The 23,540-nt window shown below is 51.0% G+C and overlaps 1 protein-coding gene across 4 annotated transcripts in view; it reads left to right on the top strand.

Moving 5' to 3' along the window:
• Positions 1-21,624: 21,624 nt before the first annotated feature.
• LOC140398318 (transmembrane protein 107-like) overlaps positions 21,625-23,540 on the top strand; it is a 116,956-nt gene continuing 115,040 nt past the window's right edge. For all 4 annotated transcript variants that reach the window (XM_072486873.1, XM_072486872.1, XM_072486870.1 and 1 more), the window contains exon 1: positions 21,625-21,687. The gene's annotated coding sequence lies outside the window, so the exon portion shown is untranslated. The remainder of the gene's footprint in view (positions 21,688-23,540) is intronic.

The following is a 23,540-nucleotide window of genomic DNA, read 5'->3' as shown; positions in this document are numbered from 1 at the left end:
GGCTTCTCTGCCTTACACTTTCCCCCTTACTGCCTTTTGTTTCTGCCATTGTTTTACTACCTTCCGACATCCTGCATCATTTACCATCCCCCTGCCACATTAGTTTAAACACTCCCCAACCGCTCTAGCAAATAGCCCCACTAGGACATCAGTTCCAGTCCTGCCCAGGTGTAACCCGTCCAGTTTGTACAGGTCCCACCTCCCCCAGAACCATTCCCAATGCCCCAGGAACCGGAAACTCTCCCCCTCAGAACATCCCTTCAGTCACGTATTCAGCCTAAATATCGTGTCATTTCTAATCTGACGAGCACGTGGCACCGGCAGTATTCCTGAGATCGCTACCTTCGAGGACCTATTTCTTCACTTCCTTCTCGCTCCCTGTATTCTGCTTTTAGGTTCTCATCCCTTTTTCTAACCTATGCCGTTTGTACCGATGCGTACCACGACCACTGGCTGTTCACCCTTCCCCCTCCAGAATTTCCTGTACCCCCTCCGAGACATCCTTGACCCTAGCAACCGGGAGGCAACATACCATCCTGGAGTCTTGTTTGCGGCCACAGAAATTCCCCTTACAATTGAATCCCCTATAACTATTGCACTGTCACACTTATCACCCCTCCCCTCTGCAGCAGAACCAACAATGGTGCCACAAGCTTGGCTGTTGCTGTTTTCCCCTGAGAGTCCATTCCCCACAATAATATCCAAAGCGGTATATCTGTTCTGCAGGGGAATGGCCACAGGAGACTGCTGCACTACCTGCCTCGCTCTCTTGCTCTGTCTGGTGGTCACCCATTCCCTTCCTGCCTGCAGAGTCTGAGCCTGCGGTGTGACCACCTCTCTATGCGTGCTATCCACGATGCTCTCCGACTCGTGGATGCTCCACAGTGTTTCCAGCCGCCGCTCCAGCTCTGAAACTCGAGCTTCCAGGAGCTGTATCCGGAGACACTTCCTGTACACATGCTGACCCTGGGGACTGGAACTGTCCCCAGCCTGCCACATGGAGCAAGAGGAGCAGACCACACCTTGAAAATGGAATACAATGTATAAAAATGTGAGGTTATGCACTTTGGAAGGTGAAATTGAGGCATAGACTATTTTCTAAACGGGGAAATGCTTCGGAAATCAGAAGCATAAAGGGGCTTGGGATTCCTTGTTCACGATTTTCTGAAGGTTAATGTGCCGGTTCAGTAGGTAGTTAAGATGGCAACTGCAATGTTAGCATTCAAGTCGACAGGGCTAGAATACAACAGCAGGGATGTTCTTCTGAGGCTATATAAGGCTCTGTTCAGACCCCTCTTGGAGTATTGTGAGCAGTTTTGGGCCCTGTATCTAGAACAAACAAAGAACAAAGAAATGTACAGCACAGGAACAGGCCCTTCGGCCCTCCAAGCCCGTGCCGACCATGCTGCCCGACTAAACTACAATCTTCTACACTTCCTGGGTCCGTATCCCTCTATTCCCATCCTATTCGTGTATTTGTCACGATGTCTCTTAAATGTCACTATCGTCCCTGCTTCCACCACCTCCTCCGGTAGCGAGTTCCAGGCACCCACTACCCTCTGTGTAAAAAACTTGCCTCGTACATCTACTCTAAACCTTGCCCCTCTCACCTTAAACCTATGCCCCCTAGTAATTGACCCCTCTACCCTGGGGAAAAGCCTCTGACTATCCACTCTGTCTATGCCCCTCATAATTTTGTAGACCTCTATCAGGTCTCCCCTCAACCTCCTTCATTCCAGTGAGAACAAACCGAGTTTATTCAACCGCTCCTCATAGCTAATGCCCTCCATACCAGGCAACATTCTGGTAAATCTCTTCTGCACCCTCTCTAAAGCCTCCACATCCTTCTGGTAGTGTGGCGACCAGAATTGAACACTATACTCCAAGTGTGGCCTAACTAAGGTTCTATACAGCTGCAACATGACTTGCCAATTCTTATACTCAATGCCCCGGCCAATGAAGGCAAGCATGCCGTATGCCTTCTTAACTACCTGCTCCACCTGTGTTGCCCCTTTCAGTGACCTGTGGACCTGTACACCTAGATCTCTCTGACTTTCAATACACTTGAGGGTTCTACCATTCACTGTATATTCCCTACCTGCATTAGACCTTTCAAAATGCATTACCTCACATTTGTCCGGATTAAACTCCATCTGCCATCTCTCCGCCCAAGTCTCCAAAAGATCTAAATCCTGCTGTATCCTCTGACAGTCCTCATCGCTATCTGCAATTCCACCAACCTTTGTGTCGTCTGCAAACTTACTAATCAGACCAGTTATTTTCCTCCAAATCATTTATATATACTACGAACAGTAAAGGTTCCAGCACTGATCCCTGCGGAACACCACTAGTCACAGCCCTCCAATTAGAAAAGCACCCTTCCATTGATACTCTCTGCCCTCTATGACCTAGCCAGTTCTGTATCCATCTTGCCAGCTCACCACTGATCCCGTGTGACTTCACCTTTTGTACCAGTCTACCATGAGGGACCTTGTCAAATTTCCCTACCACTGACGTAAGGCTCACCGGCCTGTAGTTCCCTGGATTATCCTTGCTACCCTCCTTAAACAAAGGAACAACATTGGCTATTCTCCAGTCCTCCGGGACATCACCTGAAGACAGTGAGGATCCAAAGATTTCGGTCAAGGCCTCAGCAATTTCCTCTCCAGCCTCCTTCAGTATTCTGGGGTAGACCCCATCAGGCCCTGGGGACTTATCTACCTTAATATTTTTCAAGACGCCCAACACCTCGTTTTTTGGGATCTCGATGTGACCCAGGCTATCTACACACCCTTCTCCAGACTCAACATCTACCAATTCCTTCTCTTTGGTGAATACTGATGCAATGTATTCATTTAGTACCTCGCCCATTTCCTCTGGCTCCACACATATATTCCCTTGCCTATCCTTCAGTGGGCAAACCCTTTCCCTGGCTACCCTCTTGCTTTTTGTGTACGTGTAAAAAGCCTTGGGATTTTCCTTAACCCTATTTGCCAATTACTTTTCGTGACTCCTTCTAGCCCTCCTGACTCCTTGCTTAATTTCCTTCCTACTTTCCTTATATTCCACACAGGCTTCGTCTGTTCCCAGCCTTTTAGCCCTGACAAATGCCTCCTTTTTCTTTTTGACGAGGCCTACAATATCTCTCATTCTCCAAGGTTCCCGAAAATTGCCGTATTTGTCCTTCTTCCTCACAGGAACATGCCGGTCCTGAATTCCTTTCAACTGACACTTGAAAGCCTCCCATATGTCAGATGTTGATTTGCCCTCAAACATCCGCCCCCAATCTAGGTTCTTCAGTTCCCGCCTAATATTGCTATAATTAGCCTTTCCCTAATTTAGCACATTCACCCTAGGACCACTCTTATCCTTGTCCACCAGCACTTTAAAACTTACTGAATTGTGGTCACTGTTCCCGAAATGCTCCACTACTGAAACTTCTACCACCTGGCCGGGCTCATTCCCCAATACCAGGTCCAGTACCGCCCCTTCCCTAGTTGGACTGTCTACATATTGTTTTAAGAAGCCCTCCTGGATGCTCCTTACAAACTCTGCCCCGTCTAAGCCCTTGGCACTAAGTGAGTCCCAGTCAATATTGGGGAAGTTGAAGTCTCCCATCACCACATCCCTGTTGTTTTTACTCTTTTCCAAAATCTGTCTACCTATCTGCTCCTCTATCTCCCGCTGGCTGTTGGGAGGCCTGTAGTAAACCCCCAACATTGTGACTGCACCTTTCGTATTCCTAATCTCTACCCATATAGCCTCACTGCCATCTGAGGTGTCCTCCCGTAGTACAGCTATGATATCCTCCCTAACCAGTAGCGCAACTCCGCCACTCCTTTTACATCCCCCTCTATCCCGCCTGAAACATCTAAATCCTGGAACGTTTAGCTACCAATCCTGTCCTTCCCTCAACCAGGTCTCTGTAATGGCAACAACATCATAGTTCCAAGTACTAATCCAAGCTCTAAGTTCACCTGCCTTACCTGTAATACTTCTTGCATTAAAACATATGCACTTCAGGCCACCAGCCCCGTTGTGTTCAGCAACTTCTCCCTGTCTGCTCGGCCTCAGAGCCACACTGTCCCTATTCCCTAGTTCTCCCTCAATGCTCTCACCTTCTGACCTATTGCTCCCGTGCCCACTCCCCTGCCATACTAGTTTAAACCCTCCCGTGTGACACTAGCAAACCTCGCGACCAGGATATTTATGCCTCTCCAGTTTAGATGCAACCCGTCCTTATATAGGTCACACCTGCCCCGGATGAGCTCCCAGTGGTCCAGATAACGGAAACCCTCCCTCCTACACCAGCTGTTTAGCCACGTGTTTAGCTGCTCTATCTTCCTATTTCTAGCCTCACTGGCACGTGGCACAGGGAGTAATCCCAAGATTACAACCCTAGAGGTCCTGTCTTTTAACTTTCTGTCTAGCTCCCTGAACTCCTGCTGCAGGACCTCGTGCCCCTTCCTGCCTATGTCGTTAGTACCAATATGTACAACGACCTCTGCCTGTTTGCCCTCCCCCTTCAGGATGCCCTCTATTCGGTGAAGAGTGGGAGAAGGTGCTTTTTTCCTACTGTTTTGTTCTCTCTCTTTCTTCTGGCCTGTAACTTTTAATCAGCAGGGAGAGAACCTGAGAACATCTGAGACCCTCAGAAGGTAAGTAAGCAATTTTTACTCATTTTTACTTTTATTACCTTTTCACATTGTGTGTGTGTGTGGGGGGGGGGGAATCTACATTAAATTAAAAAAATTAAGCATTGGTAACTAATTAAACATAATTACTTAATTATAAGTTAGAGGTGTAGCTAAGCCAAAGATTGGAGAGTACTGGATTTAGCTTTCACATTTATAGTAGAAATCAAAATCTAGTGCTAGGAAACATAGTTAACAGTAACTTTTTTTTTAAAATTTAATTTAATTTGCTAATTAATTAACGCAATGTCAATTAGAGGGGTGCAGTGCTCTGACTGTGAGATGTGGCAGGTCCGGGAGGCTTCCAGCATCCCGGATGGCTTCATCTGCAGAAAGTGCACACAACTGGGGCTCCTCACAGACCGCGTGGTTCGGTTGGAGCAGCAGTTGGATGCACTTAGGAGCATGCTGGTGGCGGAAAGCATCATAGATAGCAGTTATATAAATGCGGTCACACCCAAGGCAGAGAACTGGGTGACCACCAGAAGAGGCAGGCAGTCAGTGCAGGAATCCCCTGTGGTTGTCCCCCTCTCGAACAGGTATACCCCTTTGGATACTGTCGGGGGGGAATAGCCTATCAGGGGGAAACAGCAGCAACCAGAGCAGTGGCACCACGTCTGGCTCTGGTGTCCAGCAGGGAGGGTCAAAGCGCAGAAGAGCAATAGTCATAGGGGACTCTATAGTCAGGGGCACAGATCGGCGCTTCTGTGGACATGAAAGAGACTCCAGGATGGTATGTTGCCTCCCTGGTGCCAGGGTCCAGGATGTCTCAGAACGGGTAGTGGGCATCCTGAAGGGGGAGGGCAAACAGGCAGAGGTCATTGTACATATTGGTACTAACGACATAGGCAGGAAGGGGCATGAGGTCCTGCAGCAGGAGTTCAGGGAGCTAGGCAGAAAGTTAAAAGACAGGACCTCTAGGGTTGTAATCTTGGGATTACTCCCCTTGCCACGTGCCAGTGAGGCTAGAAATAGGAAGATAGAGCAGCTAAACACGTGGCTAAACAGCTGGTGTAGGAGGGAGGGTTTCCGTTATCTGGACCACTGGGAGGTCTTCCAGGGCAGGTGTGACATGTATAAGAAGGACGGGTTGCATCTGTGGTAGTCTGTATTAGGGGTATTACGGTACCTAGGTTGAGGCTGTAAGATCATTGGTGTGGGAGGTACCTGAGTCAGGAAGATCATTGGTGAAGCCTGCCTGCTGGTTCCGCCCAATAAGACGGAGTATAAGTTGTCTCCCTCGCAGCTGCATTCTGTACCTGAAATGAAAATGAAAATCGCTTATTGTCACAAGTAGGCTTCAAATGAAGTTACTGTGAAAAGCCCCTAGTCGCCACATTCCGGCGCCTGTTCGGGGAGGCTGGTACGGTACCTGCACTGCTGGGGGAAACATCTAGTCCAATAAAGCCTTCAATTGTCATCCAATCTCGCTTCTGGAGTCATTAATCGAGCATCAATTTATTGGACTAGATTTTAAAGAATGGAGCTCTGAACAAGCTGGAGTGTCTGCAACTCAGCCCCCATGCGGCAAACTCAGAGGCAACCTTCAAACACTGGCTGGCGTGCTTCAAAGGGTACCTCAGGATGGCCACGACTGCACCCACGGAGGACCAGAAACTGCAAGTTCTCCACTCGAGGGTGAGTCCAGAGATCTACACCCTCATCGAGGATGCGGGCGATTTCGAGGCCGCGATGGCCCTGTTGAAAGGACACTACATTCGCCCAGTAAACCAGGTTTACGCCCGGCATCTGCTAGCGACAAGGTGACAAATCCCGGGGGAAATCGCTGGATGAATTCTACTGCACGCCTCTGGTACTGGGTAGGAACTGTGACTGCCCGCACGTCTCAGCAAGCGACCACCAGAACATTTAATCCGGGACGCATTTGTTGCAGGTATGCTGTCCTCCCAAATCCATCAGCAACTGCTGGAAAAAGAGACACTAGGCCTCAAGGAGGCAAGGGCCCTTCCTAGCTCCCTGGATGTAGCCTACCGAAACGCCCGCGCGGACGTCCCCGACCGTGCAGCAGCCCCTTGGGCAGCGTGGAACCCACCCGCGGCTGACCCCGATGCATCCCCCATCCCCCCACAAACTTGTGCCGCGTGGCTACCAGGCAACCCCGGGGGGCCCCGCTGTTATTTTTGCGGGAAAGCCAAGCACCCCCGGCACCGCTGCCCGGCCCACTCCTCCACCTGCAAAGGTTGTGGCAAAAAGGGCCATTTTGTGGCAGTATGCCAGGCCCAGGCTGTTGCAACTGTCTCTGGGAGCGAACTGGGACCGCCTCCACAACTCTCTCCACGGGCCATGTGCGGGGCGCGGGCGCCGCCACCTTCATTTTCCCCAGCCATGTGCGGGCCCCAGGCGTGGCCATCTTGTTCCCCAGGGACCACGTGCGATGCGTGGGCGCCGCCATCTTACCCACCTACAGCCAAGTGCGACCCGTGGGCGCCGCCATCTTGGCTGGAGTCTCAGGACCCCGATTCGGATGACCACACACTGCCCGAGGAAAATCTTCAACTTTTACTACGACTCACCTCGGTGACCCTGGACCAGTCTCGGCCCCGAACGCTTTCGACCGCGACGACGACCGTGCTCATCAGTGGGCGCAAAACATCCTGCCTGATCGACTCCGGGAGCACAGAGAGCTTCATACACCCCAGCATGGTAAGGCGCTGTTCTCTTCCCATACACCCAGTTAACCAAAGAATCTCCCTGGCCTCCGGGTCTCACTCTGTCGAGATCAAGGGTTTCTGCGTAGCGATCCTCACGGTCCAGGGAAGAGAATTAAAAAATTTCCTACTCTACGTCCTCCCTCACCTCTGCGCCACCACGCTCTTGGGATTGGACTTCCAATGCAACCTCCAGAGTTTAACCTTTAAATTTGGCGGCCCTATACCCACCTCACTGTCCGCAGCCTCGCAACCCTCAAGGTTGATACGCCTTCCCTTTTTGCGTACCTCACCCCGGATTGCAAACCCGTCGCCATCAGGAGCAGACGGTACAGTGCCCAGGACCGGACCTTCATTAGGTCGGAAGTCCAGCGGCTACTGAAGGAAGGTATTATCGAGGCTAGCAACAGCTCCTGGAGAGCTCAAGTAGTGGTTGTAAAGACCGGGGAGAAGCACAGGATGGTCATCGATTATAGTCATACCATCAACAGGTATACGCAGCTCAACGCGTACCCTCTCCCCGCATATCTGATTTGGTCAATCAGATTGCACAATACAAGGTCTTTTCCACGGTGGACCACCAGCTCCCCATCTGCCCGGCGACCGCAAGTACACTGCATTCAAAGCAGATGGGCGGCTCTACCACTTCCTAAGGGTTCCCTTCAGTGTCACAAATGGAGTCTCGATCTTCCAACAGGAGATGGACCGAATGGTTGACCTGTACGGTTTGCAGGCCACGTTTCCGTACCTCGACAACGTCACCATCTGCGGCCACGACCAGCAGGACCACGACACCAACCTCTGCAAATTCCTCCATACCGCAAAATCCCATAACTTAACCTACAACAAGGACAAATGCGTGTTCAGCAGCAACCGTCGAGCCATCCTCGGCTACGTAGTGCATGACGGGAGTCATAGGCCCAGATCCCGAACGCATACGCCTCCTCATGGAGTTCCCCCTCTCCCACTGCTCCAAGGCCCTGAAACGCTGCCTGGGATTTTTTTCATATTACGCCCAGTGGGTCCCCAATTATGCGGACAAGGCCCGGCCGCTAATCCAATCCTCAGTTTTCCCCCTGTCGGCAGAGGCCCGCCAGGCCTTCAGCCGCATAACGGCGGACATCGCAAAGGCCACGTGCACACAATCGATGAATCCCTTCCCTTCCAAGTCGAGAGCGACGCATCCGACGTAGCTCTGGCGGCCACCCTCAACCAAGCACCCTCCATGCTTCAGAAATCCGTCATTCCTCCATTGAAAAGGAGGCCCAGGCCATAGTAGAAGCTGTGCGGCACTGGAGGCATTACCTGGCCGGCAGGAGATTCACGCTCCTCATTGACCAACAGTCGGTAGCTTTCATGTTCGATAATGCACTGCGGGGCAAGATAAAGAACGATAAGATCTTACGGTGGAGGATCGAACTCTCCACCTAGAACTATGAGATCTTATATCGTCCCGGGAAGCTAAATGAGCCTCCTGATGCCCTATCCCGCGGCACATGTGCCAACGCACAAGTTGGCCGACTCTGGGCCTTCCATGAGGCTCTCTGCCATCCGGGGATCACGCGATTCTTCCATTTTATCAAGACCCGCAACCTGCCATACTCCCTCGTGGAGATCAGGACCGCCACCAGGAACTGCCAAATCTGCGCGGAGTGCAAGCCGCACTTCTACAGGCCAGAGAAAGCGCATCTGATAAAGGCTTCCCGTCCCTTTGAACGCCTCAGGATTTCAAAGGGCCCCTCCCCTCCACCGACTGCAACACGTACTTCCTGAAAGTGATTGACGAGTACTCCCGGTTCCCATTCGCCAACCCCTGCCCCGACTTGACCGCAGCCACCGTCATAAAAGCCCTCCGCAGTATCTTTACCCTGTTCGGTTTCCCCGCCTACTTACACAGCGATAGGGGATCCTCCTTCATGAGCAACGAACTGCGTCAATTCCTGCTCAGCAAGGGCATCGCCTCGAGCAGGACGACCAGTTATAACCCCCGGGAAAACGGACAGGTAGAGAGGGAGAACGGAACGGTCTGGAAGACTGTCCTACTGGCCCTACGGTCCAGGAATCTTCCAGTCTCCTGCTGGCAGGAGATCCTTTCCGATGCACTCCACTCCATCCGATCACTGCTGTGTACCACGACAAACGAAACACCTCATGAACGTCTCTTTGTCTTCCCTAGGAAGTCCTCCTCCGGGACCTCGCTCCCAACCTGGCTGGCAGCATCTGGACCCATTCTGCTCCGCAAACACGTGCAGGTGCACAAGTCTGACCCATTGGTAGAGAGGGCCCACCTCCTTCATGCTAACGCTCAATACGCCTACGTGGCCTACCCAGACGGCCGGCAGGATACAGTGTCCCTACGGGGCCTGGCACCCGCTGGATCCCCACCCACAACCCCTCCACCAACCCCACCCTCCCTCCCACCGGCGCACCCCACGGCAGCCCCCTTCCCAGGTGGATCGGTTCTTCCACTGGTCCCACCCAGGGGTGATGAAGCTATCGAAGAAGCCGAAGTCACGCTCCCGGAGTCACGGATGCCCGAGCTGGTGCCTGCATCACCGCCGAAACTGCGACGATCACAGAGGACGACCAGGGCCCCCGATCGACTAATTGCTTCATTCTTATATGTACATGTAAAATGAATACCGTAAATAGTTGTGACATGTAAGAAGGCAAAACACTGTACCACCGACGGGTACCACCATAACCTTTACCATTGTATGACGCGAGACCACCACCCCCGCCGGGCTCTTTTTTTTTTTCAACAGGGGGTGAATGTGGTAGTCTGTATTAGGGGTATTATGGTAGCTAGGGTGAGGCTGTAAGTTGGTGTGGGAGGTACCCGAGACAGGAAAATCATTGGTGAAGCCTGCTGGTTCCGCCCAGTAAGGCGGGGTATAAGAGTCTGTGTCTCCCTAGCAGCTGCATTCTGTGCCTGCGCTGCTGGGGGAAACATCTAGTCCAATAAAGCCTTCAATTGTCATCCAATCTCGCTTCTGGAGTCATTGATCGAGCATCAGCATCTAAACTGGAGAGGCATAAACATCCTGACTGCGAGGTTTGCTAGTGTCACACGGGAGGGTTTAAACTAGTATGGCAGGGGGGGTGGGTCCCGGGGCAATAGGTCAGAAGGTGAAAGCATTGAGGGAGAACTAGGGAATAGGGCCAGTATGCCTCTGAGGAAGAGCAGACAGGGAGATGTTGCTGAAAACAGTGGGTCTGGTGGCCTGAAGTGCATATGTTTTAATGCAAGAAGTATTACGGGTAAGGCAGATGAACTTAGAGCTTGGATTAGTACTTGGAACTATGATGTTGTTGCCATTACAGAGACCTGGTTGAGGGAAGGACAGGATTGGCAGCTAAACGTTCCAGGGTTTAGATGTTTCAGGTGGGATAGAGGGGGGTGTAAAAGGGGTGGCAGAGTTGCGCTACTGGTTAGGGAGAATATCACAGCTATACTACGGGAGGACACCTCAGAGGGCAGCGAGACTATATGGGTAGAGATCAGGAATAAGAAGGGTGCAGCCACAATGTTGGGGGTTTACTACAGGCTTCCCAACAGCCAGCGGGAGATAGAGGAGCAGATAGGTAGACAGACTTTGGAAAGGAGTAAAAACAACAGGGTTGTTGTGATGGGAGACTTCAACAACCCCAATATTGACTGGGACTCACTTAGTGCCAGGGGCTTAGACGGGGCAGAGTTTGCAAGGAGCATCCAGGAAGGCTTCTGAAAACAATATGTAGATAGTCCAACTAGGGAAGGGGCTGTACCGGACCTGGTTTGGGGGAATGAGCCCGGCCAGGTGGTAGAAGTTTCAGTAGGGAAGCATTTCAGGAACAGTGACCACAACTCAGTAAGTTTTAAAATGCTGGTGGACAAGGATAAGAGTGGTCCGAGGGTGAATGTGCTAAATTGGGGGAACGTTAATTATAACAATATTAGGCAAGAACTGAAGAACCTAGATTGGGGGCGGATGTTTGAAGGTAAATCAACATCTGACATGTGGGAGGCTTTCAAATGTCAGTTGAAAGGAATTCAGGACCGGCATGTTCCTGTGTGGAAGAAGGATAAATACGGCAAATTTCGGGAACTTTGGATAACGAGTGATATTGTAAGTCTTGTCAAAAAGAAAAATGAGGCATTTGTCAGGGCTAGAAGGCTGGGAACAGACAAAGCCTGTGTGCAATATAAGGAAAGTAAGAAGGAACTTAAGCATGGAGTCAGGAGGGCTAGAAGGTGCCACGAAAAGTCATTGGCAAATAGGGTTAAGGAAAATCCCAAGGCTTTCTAGACGTACATAAAAAGCAAGAGGGTAGCCAGGGAAATGGTTGGCCCACTGAAGGATAGGCAAGGGAATCTATGTGTGGAGCCAGAGGAAATGGGCAAGGTACTAAATGAATACTTTGCAGCAGTATTCACCAAAGAGAAGGAATTGATGGATGTTGAGTCTGGAGAAGGGTATGTAGATAGCCTGGATCACATTGAGATCCAAAAAGACGAGGTGTTGGGTGTCTTGAAAAATATTAAGGTAGATAAGTCCCCTGTGCCTGATGGGAACTACCCCAGAATACTGAAGGAGGCTAGAGAGGAAATTCGCTGAGAAATCTTTGGATCCTCACTGTCTTCAGGTGATGTCCCAGAGGACTGGAGAATAGCCAATGTTGTTCCTTTGTTTAAGAAGGGTAACAAGGATAATCCAGGGAACTACAAGCCGGTGAGTCTTATGTCAGTGGTAGGGAAATTACTGGAGAGAATTCTTCGAGACAAGATCTACTCCCATTTGGAAGCAAATGGACATATTAGCGAGATGCAGCATTGTTTTGTGAAGGGGAGGTCGTGTCTCACTAACTTGATAAGAGTTTTTCGAAGAGGTCACGAAGATGATTGATGCAGGTAGGACAGTGGATGTTGTTTTTATGGACTTCAGTAAGGCCTTTGACAAGGTCCCTCATGGTAGACTGGTACAAAAGGTGAAGTCACACGGGATCAGGGCAAGATGGATACAGAACTGGCTAGGTCATGGAAGGCAGAGAGTAGCTATGGAAGGGGGCTTTTCTAATTGGAGGGCTGTGACTAGTGGTGTTCTGCAGGGATCAGTGCTGGGACCTTTGCTGTTTGTAGTATATATAAATGATGTGGAGGAAAATGTAAATGGTCTGATTAGTAAGTTTGCAGACGACACAAAGGTTGGTGGAACTGCGGATAGTGATGAGGACTGTCAGAGGATACAGCAGGATTTAGATCCTTTGGAGACTTTGGCGGAGAGATGGCAGATGGAGTTTAATCCGGACAAATGTGAGGTAATGCATTTTGGAAGGTCTAATGCAGGTAGGGAATATACAGTGAATGGTAGAACCCTCAAGAGTATTGAAAGTCAGAGAGATCTAGGTGTACAGGTCCACAGGTCACTGAAAGGGGCAACACAGGTGGAGAAGGTAGTCAAGGAGGCATACGGCATGCTTGCCTTCATTGGCCGGGGCATTGAGTATAAGAATTGGCAAGTCATGTTGCAGCTGTATAGAACCTTATTTAGGCCACACTTGGAGTATAGTGTTCAATTCTGGTCGCCACACTACCAGAAGGATGCGGAGGCTTTAGAGAGGGTGCAGAAAAGATTTACCAGGATGTTGCCTGGTATGGAGGGCATTAGCTATGAGGAGCGGTTGAATAAACTCGGTTTGTTCTCACTGGAACGATGGAGGTTGATGGGTGACCTGATAGAGGTCTACAAAATTATGAGGGGCATAGACAGAGTGAATAGTCAGAGGGTTTTTCCCAGGGGAGAGGGGTCAATTACTAGGGGGCATAAGTTTAAGGTGAGAGGGGCAAGGTTTAGAGAAGATGTACAAGGCAGTTTTTTTACACAGAGGGTAGTGGGTGCCTGGAACTCGCTGCCGGAGGAGGTGGTGGAAGCAGGGACGATAGTGACATTTCAGGGGCATCTTGACAAATACACGAATAGGGTGGGAATAGAGAGATACGGACCCAGGAAGTGTAGAAGATTTTAGTTTAGATGGGCAGCATGGTCGGCACAGGCTTGGTAGGCTGAAGGGCCTATTCCTGTGCTGTACTTTTTTTTGTTCTTTGTTTTCACAGTAACATCATTGCAGTGTTAATGTAAGCCTACTTGTGACAATAACGATTATTATTATTTACTGTATAATTCACACCAGAGAGGGAAGTGCAATGAGACCTGGGTATCATGGTGGAACAGTCGCTGAAGATCTGCATGCAGGTATAGCAGCCGATGAGGAAAGCTAATGGCATGCTGCCCTTCAGAGCAAGACAATTTGAGTATAAGAGTAGGGATGTCTTGCTCAGCGATACAGGGACTTGGTGAGGCCACACCTTGAGTATTATATGCGGTTTTGGTCTCCTAGTCGAGTAAGGATATTCTTGCTATTGAGAGTGTCCAGCGAAGGTTCACCAGACTAATTCCCAGGATGGCAGGACTGACATTTGAAGAAAGACTGGATCGATTGGGCTTGTACTCACTAGAGTTTAGAAGAATGAGAGCTGATCTCATAGAAACATATAAAATCTTGATGGTAGTGGACAGGTTAGATGTGGGAAGAATGTGCCCGATGTTGGGGACGTCCAGAACTTGGGGTCACAGCCTAAGAATAAGGAGTATGCCATTCAGGACTGAGATGAGAAAGAACTTCTTCTCTCAGGAGTTGTGGAATTCTCTACTACAGAAAGCTGTTGGAGCCAGTTCGTTGGATATATTCAAGAGGGAGCTTGACGTGGCCCTTGCGACTAAAGGGATCATGGAGCATGGGGAGAAAGCTGGAGTGAATTTGCATGATCAGAATGAATGGTGGTGCAATCTCGAAGCCCAAATGGCGTACTCCGGCACCTGTATTCTATGTTTCTATGTTTCAAGAAGGAGATTGTGCGGCACCTGTCCATGTCCTTGCGGATTTGGCACCACATGGAGGAGGAGGACACCCGCTCTCGGTGGCCATCATGGTCATCGCAGCCCTGAACCTTTACGCTTCGGGATCATTCCGAGGCTCGAGCAGGGACCCGAGTGGCATCTCGAAGGCCACAGCCCCCAAACCCAGAGGCCGATAAATAATCCTGTGTTTGCTAACTTTATTTATAAGTGTTTTTGACCTGTGATGTATTATGCTTGATTGGAAGTAAAGGAGGTATCAGTAACGAGATAAAGGGCATGATTCTCTGGAAAGATTTCCAAGTGTTGTAGAGAACAGGAATTGCTGCGAGCTTCCCGGCGATCATGCCAGCGAGGCCGGCAACGCTATTCAACGTTAATTGGTCCATTTAATGTGGCCTCATGGGCTTCCCGCCGCAAAGGAAGGCTTGCCAGCTGATTCGCTGGCACTGCGCTCGCCAGACCCCTGCTAAAAAGGGTGAGCAGCACTTCAGCTGCAGTTGCTCAGCCACCCCAGCCAGCGAGCACCAATGGCGCCGAGGAGACCAGCCCCGGAGACACTGGCCTGGGGAGGCTGCTAGACGCTGTGACATTCAGAGGGAGATGTCCGCGTCAATCCAGCAGTCTATGGCTGCTTGGAGGAGTCCCAGAGTCTCCAGGCGCAGGAGATGTTGCCAGCAATGCGTGCCACCGAGGCCAACATTGCTAGGGTGGCAACCGCAATGGAGAGCCTGTTGCACGACGTCGACACCATTAGTGAAAGTGTCCAAGATGTCATGCAGTCAGTGATGGCCATGGCTGAGGGTCTCAACAGAATGTCCCCCTCGCTGGAGGATGTGACCCAGCACCAGGTTGACCTTGATGAGGTTCTGCGGGCAGGTCCTGCTCTCAGATGAGTATGGCCGAGGCACTGCGGAGCATGTCCCAGTCACAGGTGGGCATTGCCGAGGCACTGCAGAGCGGAAATGGCTGTCACGAGGGGACATAATTTTAAGGTGATTGGAGGAAGGTATAGGGGAGATGTCAGAGATCGTTTTCTTACACACAGAGTGGTCGGTGCGTGGAATGCACTGCCAGCAGATGTGGTGGAGACAGAGCCATTAGGGACATTTAAGTGGCTCTTGGACAGGCACATTGAAAGGGTGTAGGTTAGGGTTGATTTTAGATTAGGATAAATGATCGGCAAAACATTGTGGGCCGAAGGGCCTGTACTGTGCTGTTATGTTCTATGTCCCAGTCAGAGGAGGAGCATCGCCGATTGCTTCGACACAACGGTGCAGACCGTTGGGAACCGCCATAGTTGGCAGAGCCAGATGATGCAGGGGTAGCTGGGGCTTGAACCAGTTGCCCCTCCGTCCCAAGGTGAACTCCAGAGCTGGATGGCAACCCATCCCGTGGAGAAGCGACTGTGGCCACTAATACACTCGAGTTCCATCCTTCTGATGAGACCGCGTCTCACAGCTAGCCCATGGGACAGGGTGGCACGGCAATGCATGTGCCATTGACAAGTGAGCCAGGGCCCCTCCAGCCCCAGAGCCCCCAGACAACACCTGCCAGGGGCTTCAAAGCCACGGAATGAGGTAAGCAGCTAGTTGCCTCAACCACAAGAGGTGCATACGGAGGACACACCTCAATGTAGTTGTGAAGCTAGGAGGGCAAAGCACACCGAGGATCACTAAGGCACTGGGAGAGAGGGTAGGTAGGGGTGAGGGGACAGGGGGTGGGGGTATGATCATCGGGAAGGTGGGAAATTAGAAAACACAGCAAACACCTTTATGCACAACTAGTATGTGGCCGGCACGGTAGCACAGTGGTTAGCACTGTTGCTTCACAGCACCAGGGCCCGGATTCAATTCCCGACTTGGGTCACTGTCTGTGCGGAGCCTACACTTTCTCCCCGTGTCTGCATTGGTTTCCCCCAGGTGCTCCGGTTTCCTCCCACAAGTCCCAAAAAACATGTTTGTTGGGTGAATTGGACATTCTGAATTCTCCCTCAGTGTACCCGAACAGGCGCCGGAATGTGGCGACTATGGGCTTTCCACAGGAACTTAATTGCAGTGTTAATGTAAGCCTACTTGTGACACTAATAAAGATTATTATTATTATGGTGCCTCTGCCACTTTCTTCCGCAATGCAGGCTGACTTCTGAACCCTTGGCCCATCTCTCCAGGCAGCTCCCTCTCCTCGTGGCACTCACCTGCCCTCTGGCTGTGGACATGTCCCTGGAGGTGTCCCACATCCCCTGGGTGTTTGGATGCTGGCTGTTTCATGTGTGGTGTTACCTCTCGCAGTGTTCAAGCTCAGTGTCCAGGCATCGAGCTGTGATTTGGATGCGAGGCAATGACTTCTACATGCTACATGTCCCACACAACCACGGGGATCCACTTGTGTTGTGTGAAGTGCTCACTTAAGAGTTATATCTGGGGGAAAGGCAATTATGATGCGATGAGGCAAGACTTAGGATGCATCGGATGGACAGGAAAACTGCAGGGGATGGGCACAATGGAAATGTGGAGCTTGTTCAAGGAACAGCTACTGCATGTCCTTGATAAGTATGTACCTGTCAGGCAGGGAGGAAGTGGTCGAGCGAGGGAACCGTGGTTTACTAAAGCAGTCGAAACACTTGTCAAGAGGAAGAAAGAGGCTTATGTAAAGAAGAGACATGAAGATTCAGTTAGGGAGCTCGAGAGTTACAAGTTAGCTGGGAAGGACCTAAAGAGAGAGCTAAGAAGAGCCAGGAGGGGACATGAGAAGTCTTTGGCAGGTACGATCAAGGGTAACCCTAAAGCTTTCTATAGATATGTCAGGAATAAAAGAATGTCTAGGGTAAGAGTAGGGCCAGTCAAGGGCAGGAGTGGGAAGTTGTGCGTGGAGTCCGAGGAGATAGGAGAGTTGCTAAATGAATATTTTTCGTCAGTATTCACACAGGAAAAGGACAATGTTGCCGAGGAGAATACTGAGATTCAGGCTACTAGACTCGAAGGGCTTGAGGTTCATAAGGAGGAGGTGTTAGCAATTCTGGAAAGTGTGAAAATAGATAAGTCCCCTGGGCCGGATGGAATTTATCCTAGGATTCTCTGGGAAGCTAGGGAGGAGATTGCTGAGCCTTTGGCCTTGATCTTTAAGTCATCTTTGTCTACAGGAATAGTGCCAGAAGACTGGAGGATAGCAAATGTTGTCCCCTTGTTCAAGAAGGGGAGTAGAGACAACTCCGGTAACTATAGACCAGTGAGCCTTACTTCTGTTGTGGGCAAGGTCTTGGAAAGGTTTATAAGAGATAGGATGTATAATCATCTGAAAAGGAATAATTTGATTAGAGATAGTCAACACGGTTTTGTGAAGGGTAGGTCATGCCTCACAAACCTTATTGAGTTCTTTGAGAAGGTGACCAAACAGGTGGATGAGGGTAAAGCAGTTGATGTGGTGTACATGGATTTCAGTAAAGCGTTTGATGAGGTTCCCCACGGTAGGCAATTACAGAAAATACGGCGGCATGGGATTCAGGGTGATTTAGCAGTTTGGACCAGAAATTGGCTAGCTGGAAGAAGACAAAGGGTGGTGGTTGATGGGAAATGTTCAGCCTGGAGTCCAGTTCCTAGTGGTGTACCACAAGGCTCTGTTTTGGGGCCACTGCTGTTTGTCATTTTTATAAATGACCTGGAGGAGGGTGTAGAAGGATGGGTGAGTAAATTTGCAGATGACACTAAAGTTGGTGGCGTTGTGGACAGTGTGGAAGGATGTTCCAACTTACAGAGGGACATAGATAAGCTGCAGAGCTGGGCTGAGAGGTGGCAAATGGAGTTTAATGCAGAAAAGTGTGAGATAATTCATTTTGGAAGGAATAACAGGAAGACGGTGTACTGGGCTAATGGTAAGATTCTTGGTAGTCATAGGTTATCATAGAATTTACAGTGCAGAAGGAGGCCATCCGGCCCATCGAGTCTGCACCGGCTCTTGGAAAGAGCACCCTACCCAAGGTCAACACCTCCACCCTATCCCCATAACCCAGTAACCCCACCCAACACTAAGGGCAATTTTGGACACTAAGGGCAATTTATCATGGCCAATCCACCTAACCTGCACATGTTTGGACTGTGGGAGGAGACCGGAGCACCCGGAGGAAACCCACACACACACGGGGAGGATGTGCGGACTCCGCACAGACAGTGACCCAAGCTGGAATCGAACCTGGGACCCTGGAGCTGTGAAGCAGTTGTGCTATCCACAATGCTACCGTGCTGCCCATGTGTGGATGAGCAGAGAGATCTCGGTGTCCATGTACATAGGTCCCTGAAAGTTGCCACCCAGGTTGAGAGGGTTGTTAAGAAGGCATACGGTGTGTTAACTTTTATTGGTAGAGGGATTGAGTTTCGGAGCCATGAGGTCATGTTGCAGCTGTACAAAACTCTGGTGCGGCCGCATTTGGAGCATTGCGTGCAATTCTGATCGCCGCATTATAGGAAGGATGGGGAAGCATTGGAAAGGGTGCAGAGGAGATTTACCAGAATGTTGCCTGGTATGGAGGGAAGATCTTATGAGTGCAGGCTGAGGGACTTAAGGCTCTTTTCATTAGAGAGAAGATGGTTAAGAGGTGACTTAATTGAGGCATACAAGATGATCAGAGGATTAGATAGGGTGGACAGTGAGAGCCTTTTTCCTCAGATGGTGATGTCTAGCATGAGGGGACATAGCTTTAAATTGAGGGGAGATCGATCTAGGACAGATGTCAGAGGTAGGTTCTTTACCCAGAGAGTAGTAAGTGCGTGGAATTCCCTGCCTGCAACAGTAGTGGACTCACCAACACTAAGGGCATTCAAATTGTCATTGGATAGACATATGGACAATAAGGGAATAGTGTAGATAGGCTTTAGAGTGGTTTCACAGGTCGGCGCAACATCGAGGGCCGAAGGGCCTGTACTGCGCTGTAATGTTCTATGTTCTATGTTAACTAGGATTGCCAATTCCATATTAGCAATAGCCTTCAACCACACGACCAGAGGCCTCAGCAGTTGGTGGGGATTATGGGGAATTGGTGGGGCAGACAGGCAGAAACAAGGTTTGTCCCAGGAATGGGTACACATGATCCAGGGGGCTGGCATGGTGGTCCCACGTGTGGTTGCCCACCCAGAACCTCTCCCCCACCCCCCCCCACCACCCACCCTCCCATGGCAGCGAGCCCCTGCCCACAGAAGCCCTTCCCCAGGTTCACATTTTTCAGAAGGAGTACAGATTGGCGCTGGCGTGACCACTTGCTGGAGAGGCCACTTGGATATGGGCAGCTCTCATTATTTGTATGGGAATAGGGCATAAATGGTGATAATTGTTTTCTTACCACACGAGTTCCTGATTTCGCCTATTGGAGCAGGCTTGTTGCATTGCAAACTGTTTGGCGCCTGGCGCGGTTCTCATTTTTAGCCTCTCCCACTATTTACTGGCCTCAGTTTCCTTGAGCGAGAGAGTAATGAGGTCGGAGAATCGCGGCCAAAGTGTTTCCTTTTATTGTTTAATTATTGTTGGTTATTTTACTTTTCTTTTAAATTTGGAGTACCTAATTATTTTTTTCTAACCCACCTATTTTTTGGGGGTTGCGGGGGTGAAACCCATGCAGACACGGGGAGAATGTGCAAACCCCACATGGTGTGGCCACCTAAAATGGCCACCCACAAAGGATAATGGGAATTGTGGTCCAGGTGGGACACAGACAGTACACAGCCCCTGTGTATTGTGCAATGGAAAACCAGACCAAACTGAAACTTGCATCTGTTAAAGGTAAATCACCGATTTCCCTCGGACAATAGCCTCAAATTCAAAAGGAATAGCAACAGTACCAAAATCACCAGTGCCGCATCCCCTTATTTGGAAAGGCATACGTACTTGGGACAATGATAACTAGGACCCGCCCAGCCATCGAGGTAACCGCCCCTATTTGGCCAGTATCGATTAGAGTGATTGAGACCCTATTGATCCATTGGATCCTGAGTTAGTACCACCCAAAAGAGCGCGAAATAGGAGACGGCCCTGCGCACTAGGGATCAGTCTCTTTTGGGACCAGCCTGTGCCCACACCAACTGCAGCATAACGACCAGCCAAGTTCAAGACCCGCGATCACTACCTGAGAGAGACAAGCCGCAGCCGAGACAAACCTGATGAGTTGCAGCTGACACATATGGGGATTCAGATAAAGGCTTTATCTACCTGCACAGAGCCGGTCACCCAGAAGTTAAGTAAAGGTCAACTTAGTTGATAGGTGTAGTTTAATGCGTAGCCGCGTGTATCATTGCACATAGATATAAGTCTTGTGTTTAATAATAAACTGTCTTTTGAACTAACATACTGGTTGTGTGGTCATTTGGTCAATACAATAAACATACTCGTGACTTGTGGTTATTAATAAAGATAGCAACAATGGACAGTGATCCAGGGCCGGGATCGAACAGGAGTCCTCAGCGCCATGATGCAGCAGTGCTAACCACTGCGCCGTCTTTATTGTTAAGCACTGTTAACTGGTAATTGTAAGCTATATTTCTGTGATGTAAGACAGTTTAATACTATGTTAATAATATAGTTTGTGTTAATAAACCATATCCGGATTGGTGCGTGGAATCACTCCTGGAGCAAAGTATCCTTTCCTCACAGTTTTACATATTATAAAAAAGTGATTAGGGTTTTTGTATGATATCATAGTAAATATTGGAGTCTGGTCCAGGACTGCAATGTGCAGATTAATGTGAAAGTTGTGGGGCGGGGTAAGCTGGTACTTGAACATCATGATGCCAAAAGCATGACAACATGTGAGGCTCGATAGACTAGTTAACCTTCACACATTAATCATTTTCATATTTCCTCCCTCTATTCTCCAATCAATGACTAGATATTACTTCCCAAATCTGTGATAATCTTTTCCACAAGCTGTTTGAACCTTTTCAATCTGGGTTTCTGCCTTTAATAATCTTTATTAGTAACACAAATACATTAACACTGCAATGAAGTTACTGTGAAAATTCCCGAGTCACCACACTCCGGCACCTGTCCAGGTACACTGAAGGAGAATTCAGAATATCCCATTCACCTAACAGCACATCTTTCGGGACTTTGTGGAAAGAAACCGGAGCACCCAGAAAAACCTCCCAGACAGGGGAGAACGTGTAACCTCCGGGCAGACACCCAAGCCGCCCTTTGCTATAGGACTAAAAATGGTTTTATCAAATTAACCCGGCTGTTCCTCACCAACCAGTCGTTGAACTCAGGGCGACATCAGGAAGCAGAGAAAAGCGTCACCTCCCATCCACACACTCTCTCAGAGAGATCGTCAATGGCGCATGCATCGACCCAGTATGCAGTGCGAGGTGGAATAGGCTCAGTGCAGACAAGAGGGGTTTATTGCGCAGGCGCAGCGAAAAGTGGCCGGTGACCGTTTTCAGGGCGGAGGTGAGAGAGAACCGAGAGGGCGAGGAGGGGGGATAGGGAGACGATGGGGTGGCGTCGGATGGATCAGATCGCTTTCACCGGGAGGGGGTGGGGGGTTGAGGCGTCTCAGTTCATTTTGTTTGGAGCCAGTGTTAGGCCCCTGTTGCCCGGGAAACCGGCCGCCATCTTGTCCCAGGCCGCAGACATCCCCAAATATTTTATTTTCAATCGAGCAAAACCCCCCACCTTCAGCACCAAGTAACCCCCCCCCCCCCACCTTCAGCACCAAGTAACCCCCCCCCCACCTTCAGCACCAAGTAACCCCCCCCCTTCAGCACCAAGTAACCCCCCCCCCCCCCCCCAGCACCAGGTAACCCCCCCCCGCCAAATCCAGGGTGAACCGTCCCCCTTCTCTCACCCATTCCACGCATCGGATTAAAAAAACCCTGCTCCTCCACCAGTCCGCGTACCCCTCCATACACATGATATCCCCCCCCCCCCAATACTCCCCCCCCCCAATACTCCCCCCCCCCCAATACTCCCCCCCCCCCCAATACTCCCCCCCCCCAATACTCCCCCCCCCCCAATACTCCCCCCCCCAATACTCCCCCCCCCAATACTCCCCCCCCCAATACTCCCCCCCCCCCCCAATACTCCCCCCCCCCCCCAATACTCCCCCCCCCCCAATACTCCCCCCCCCCAATACTCCCCCCCCCAATACTCCCCCCCCAATACTCCCCCCCCCCAATACTCCCCCCCCCAATACTCCCCCCCCCCAATACTCCCCCCCCCCCCAATACTCCCCCCCCCCCAATACTCCCCCCCCCCCCAATACTCCCCCCCCCCCCAATACTCCCCCCCCCCCAATACTCCCCCCCCCAATCCCCCCCAATACTCCCCCCCCAATACTCCCCCCCAATACTCCCCCCCCCCAATACTCCCCCCCAAAATACTCCCCCCCCCCAATACTCCCCCCCCCCAATACTCCCCCCAATACTCCCCCCCCCAATACTCCCCCCCCCAATACTCCCCCCCCCCAATACTCCCCCCCCCAATACTCCCCCCCAATACTCCCCCCCCAATACTCCCCCCCCCCCAATACTCCCCCCAATACACCCCCCAATACTCCCCCCCCCAATACTCCCCCCCCCAATACTCCCCCCCCCAATACTCCCCCCCCCAATACTCCCCCCCCCCAATACTCCCCCCCCCAATACTACCCTCCCCCCCCCAATACTACCCTCCCCCCCAATACTTCCCCCCCAATACTTCCCCCCCCCAATACTTCCCCCCCAATACTCCCCCCCACCCCCAATACTCCCCCCCCAATACTCCCCCCCAATACTCCCCCCCCAATACTCTCCCCCCCAATACTCTCCCCCCCAATACTCTCCCCCCCAATACTCTCCCCCCAATACTCTCCCCCCCCAATACTCTCCCCCCAATACTCTCCCCCCCAATACTCTCCCCCCCAATACTCCCCCCCCAATACTCCCCCCCCAATACTCCCCCCCCCCCCAATACTCCCCTCCCCCCCAATACTCCCCCCCAATACTCCCCCCCCAATACTCCCCCCCCAATACTCCCCCCCAATACTCCCCCCCAATACTCCCCCCCCCCCAATACTCCCCCCCCAATACTCCCCACCCCCAATACTCCCCCCCCCAATACTCCCCCCCAATACTCCCCCCCCCAATACTCCCCCCCCCCAATACTCCCCCCCAATACTCCCCCCCCCAATACTCCCCCCCAATACTCCCCCCCAATACTCCCCCCCCAATACTCCCCCCCAATACTCCCCCCCCCAATACTCCCCCCCCCCCAATACTCCCCTCCCCAATACTCCCCTCCCCCCCAATACTCCCCCCCCCCCC

Source organism: Scyliorhinus torazame, chromosome 21 (assembly GCF_047496885.1).
Source record: "Scyliorhinus torazame isolate Kashiwa2021f chromosome 21, sScyTor2.1, whole genome shotgun sequence".
In the NCBI taxonomy this organism is placed as follows: domain Eukaryota; kingdom Metazoa; phylum Chordata; class Chondrichthyes; order Carcharhiniformes; family Scyliorhinidae; genus Scyliorhinus; species Scyliorhinus torazame.
Note: the sequence above shows the minus strand (reverse complement) of the source record. Positions and strands in the feature narration are given on the sequence as shown.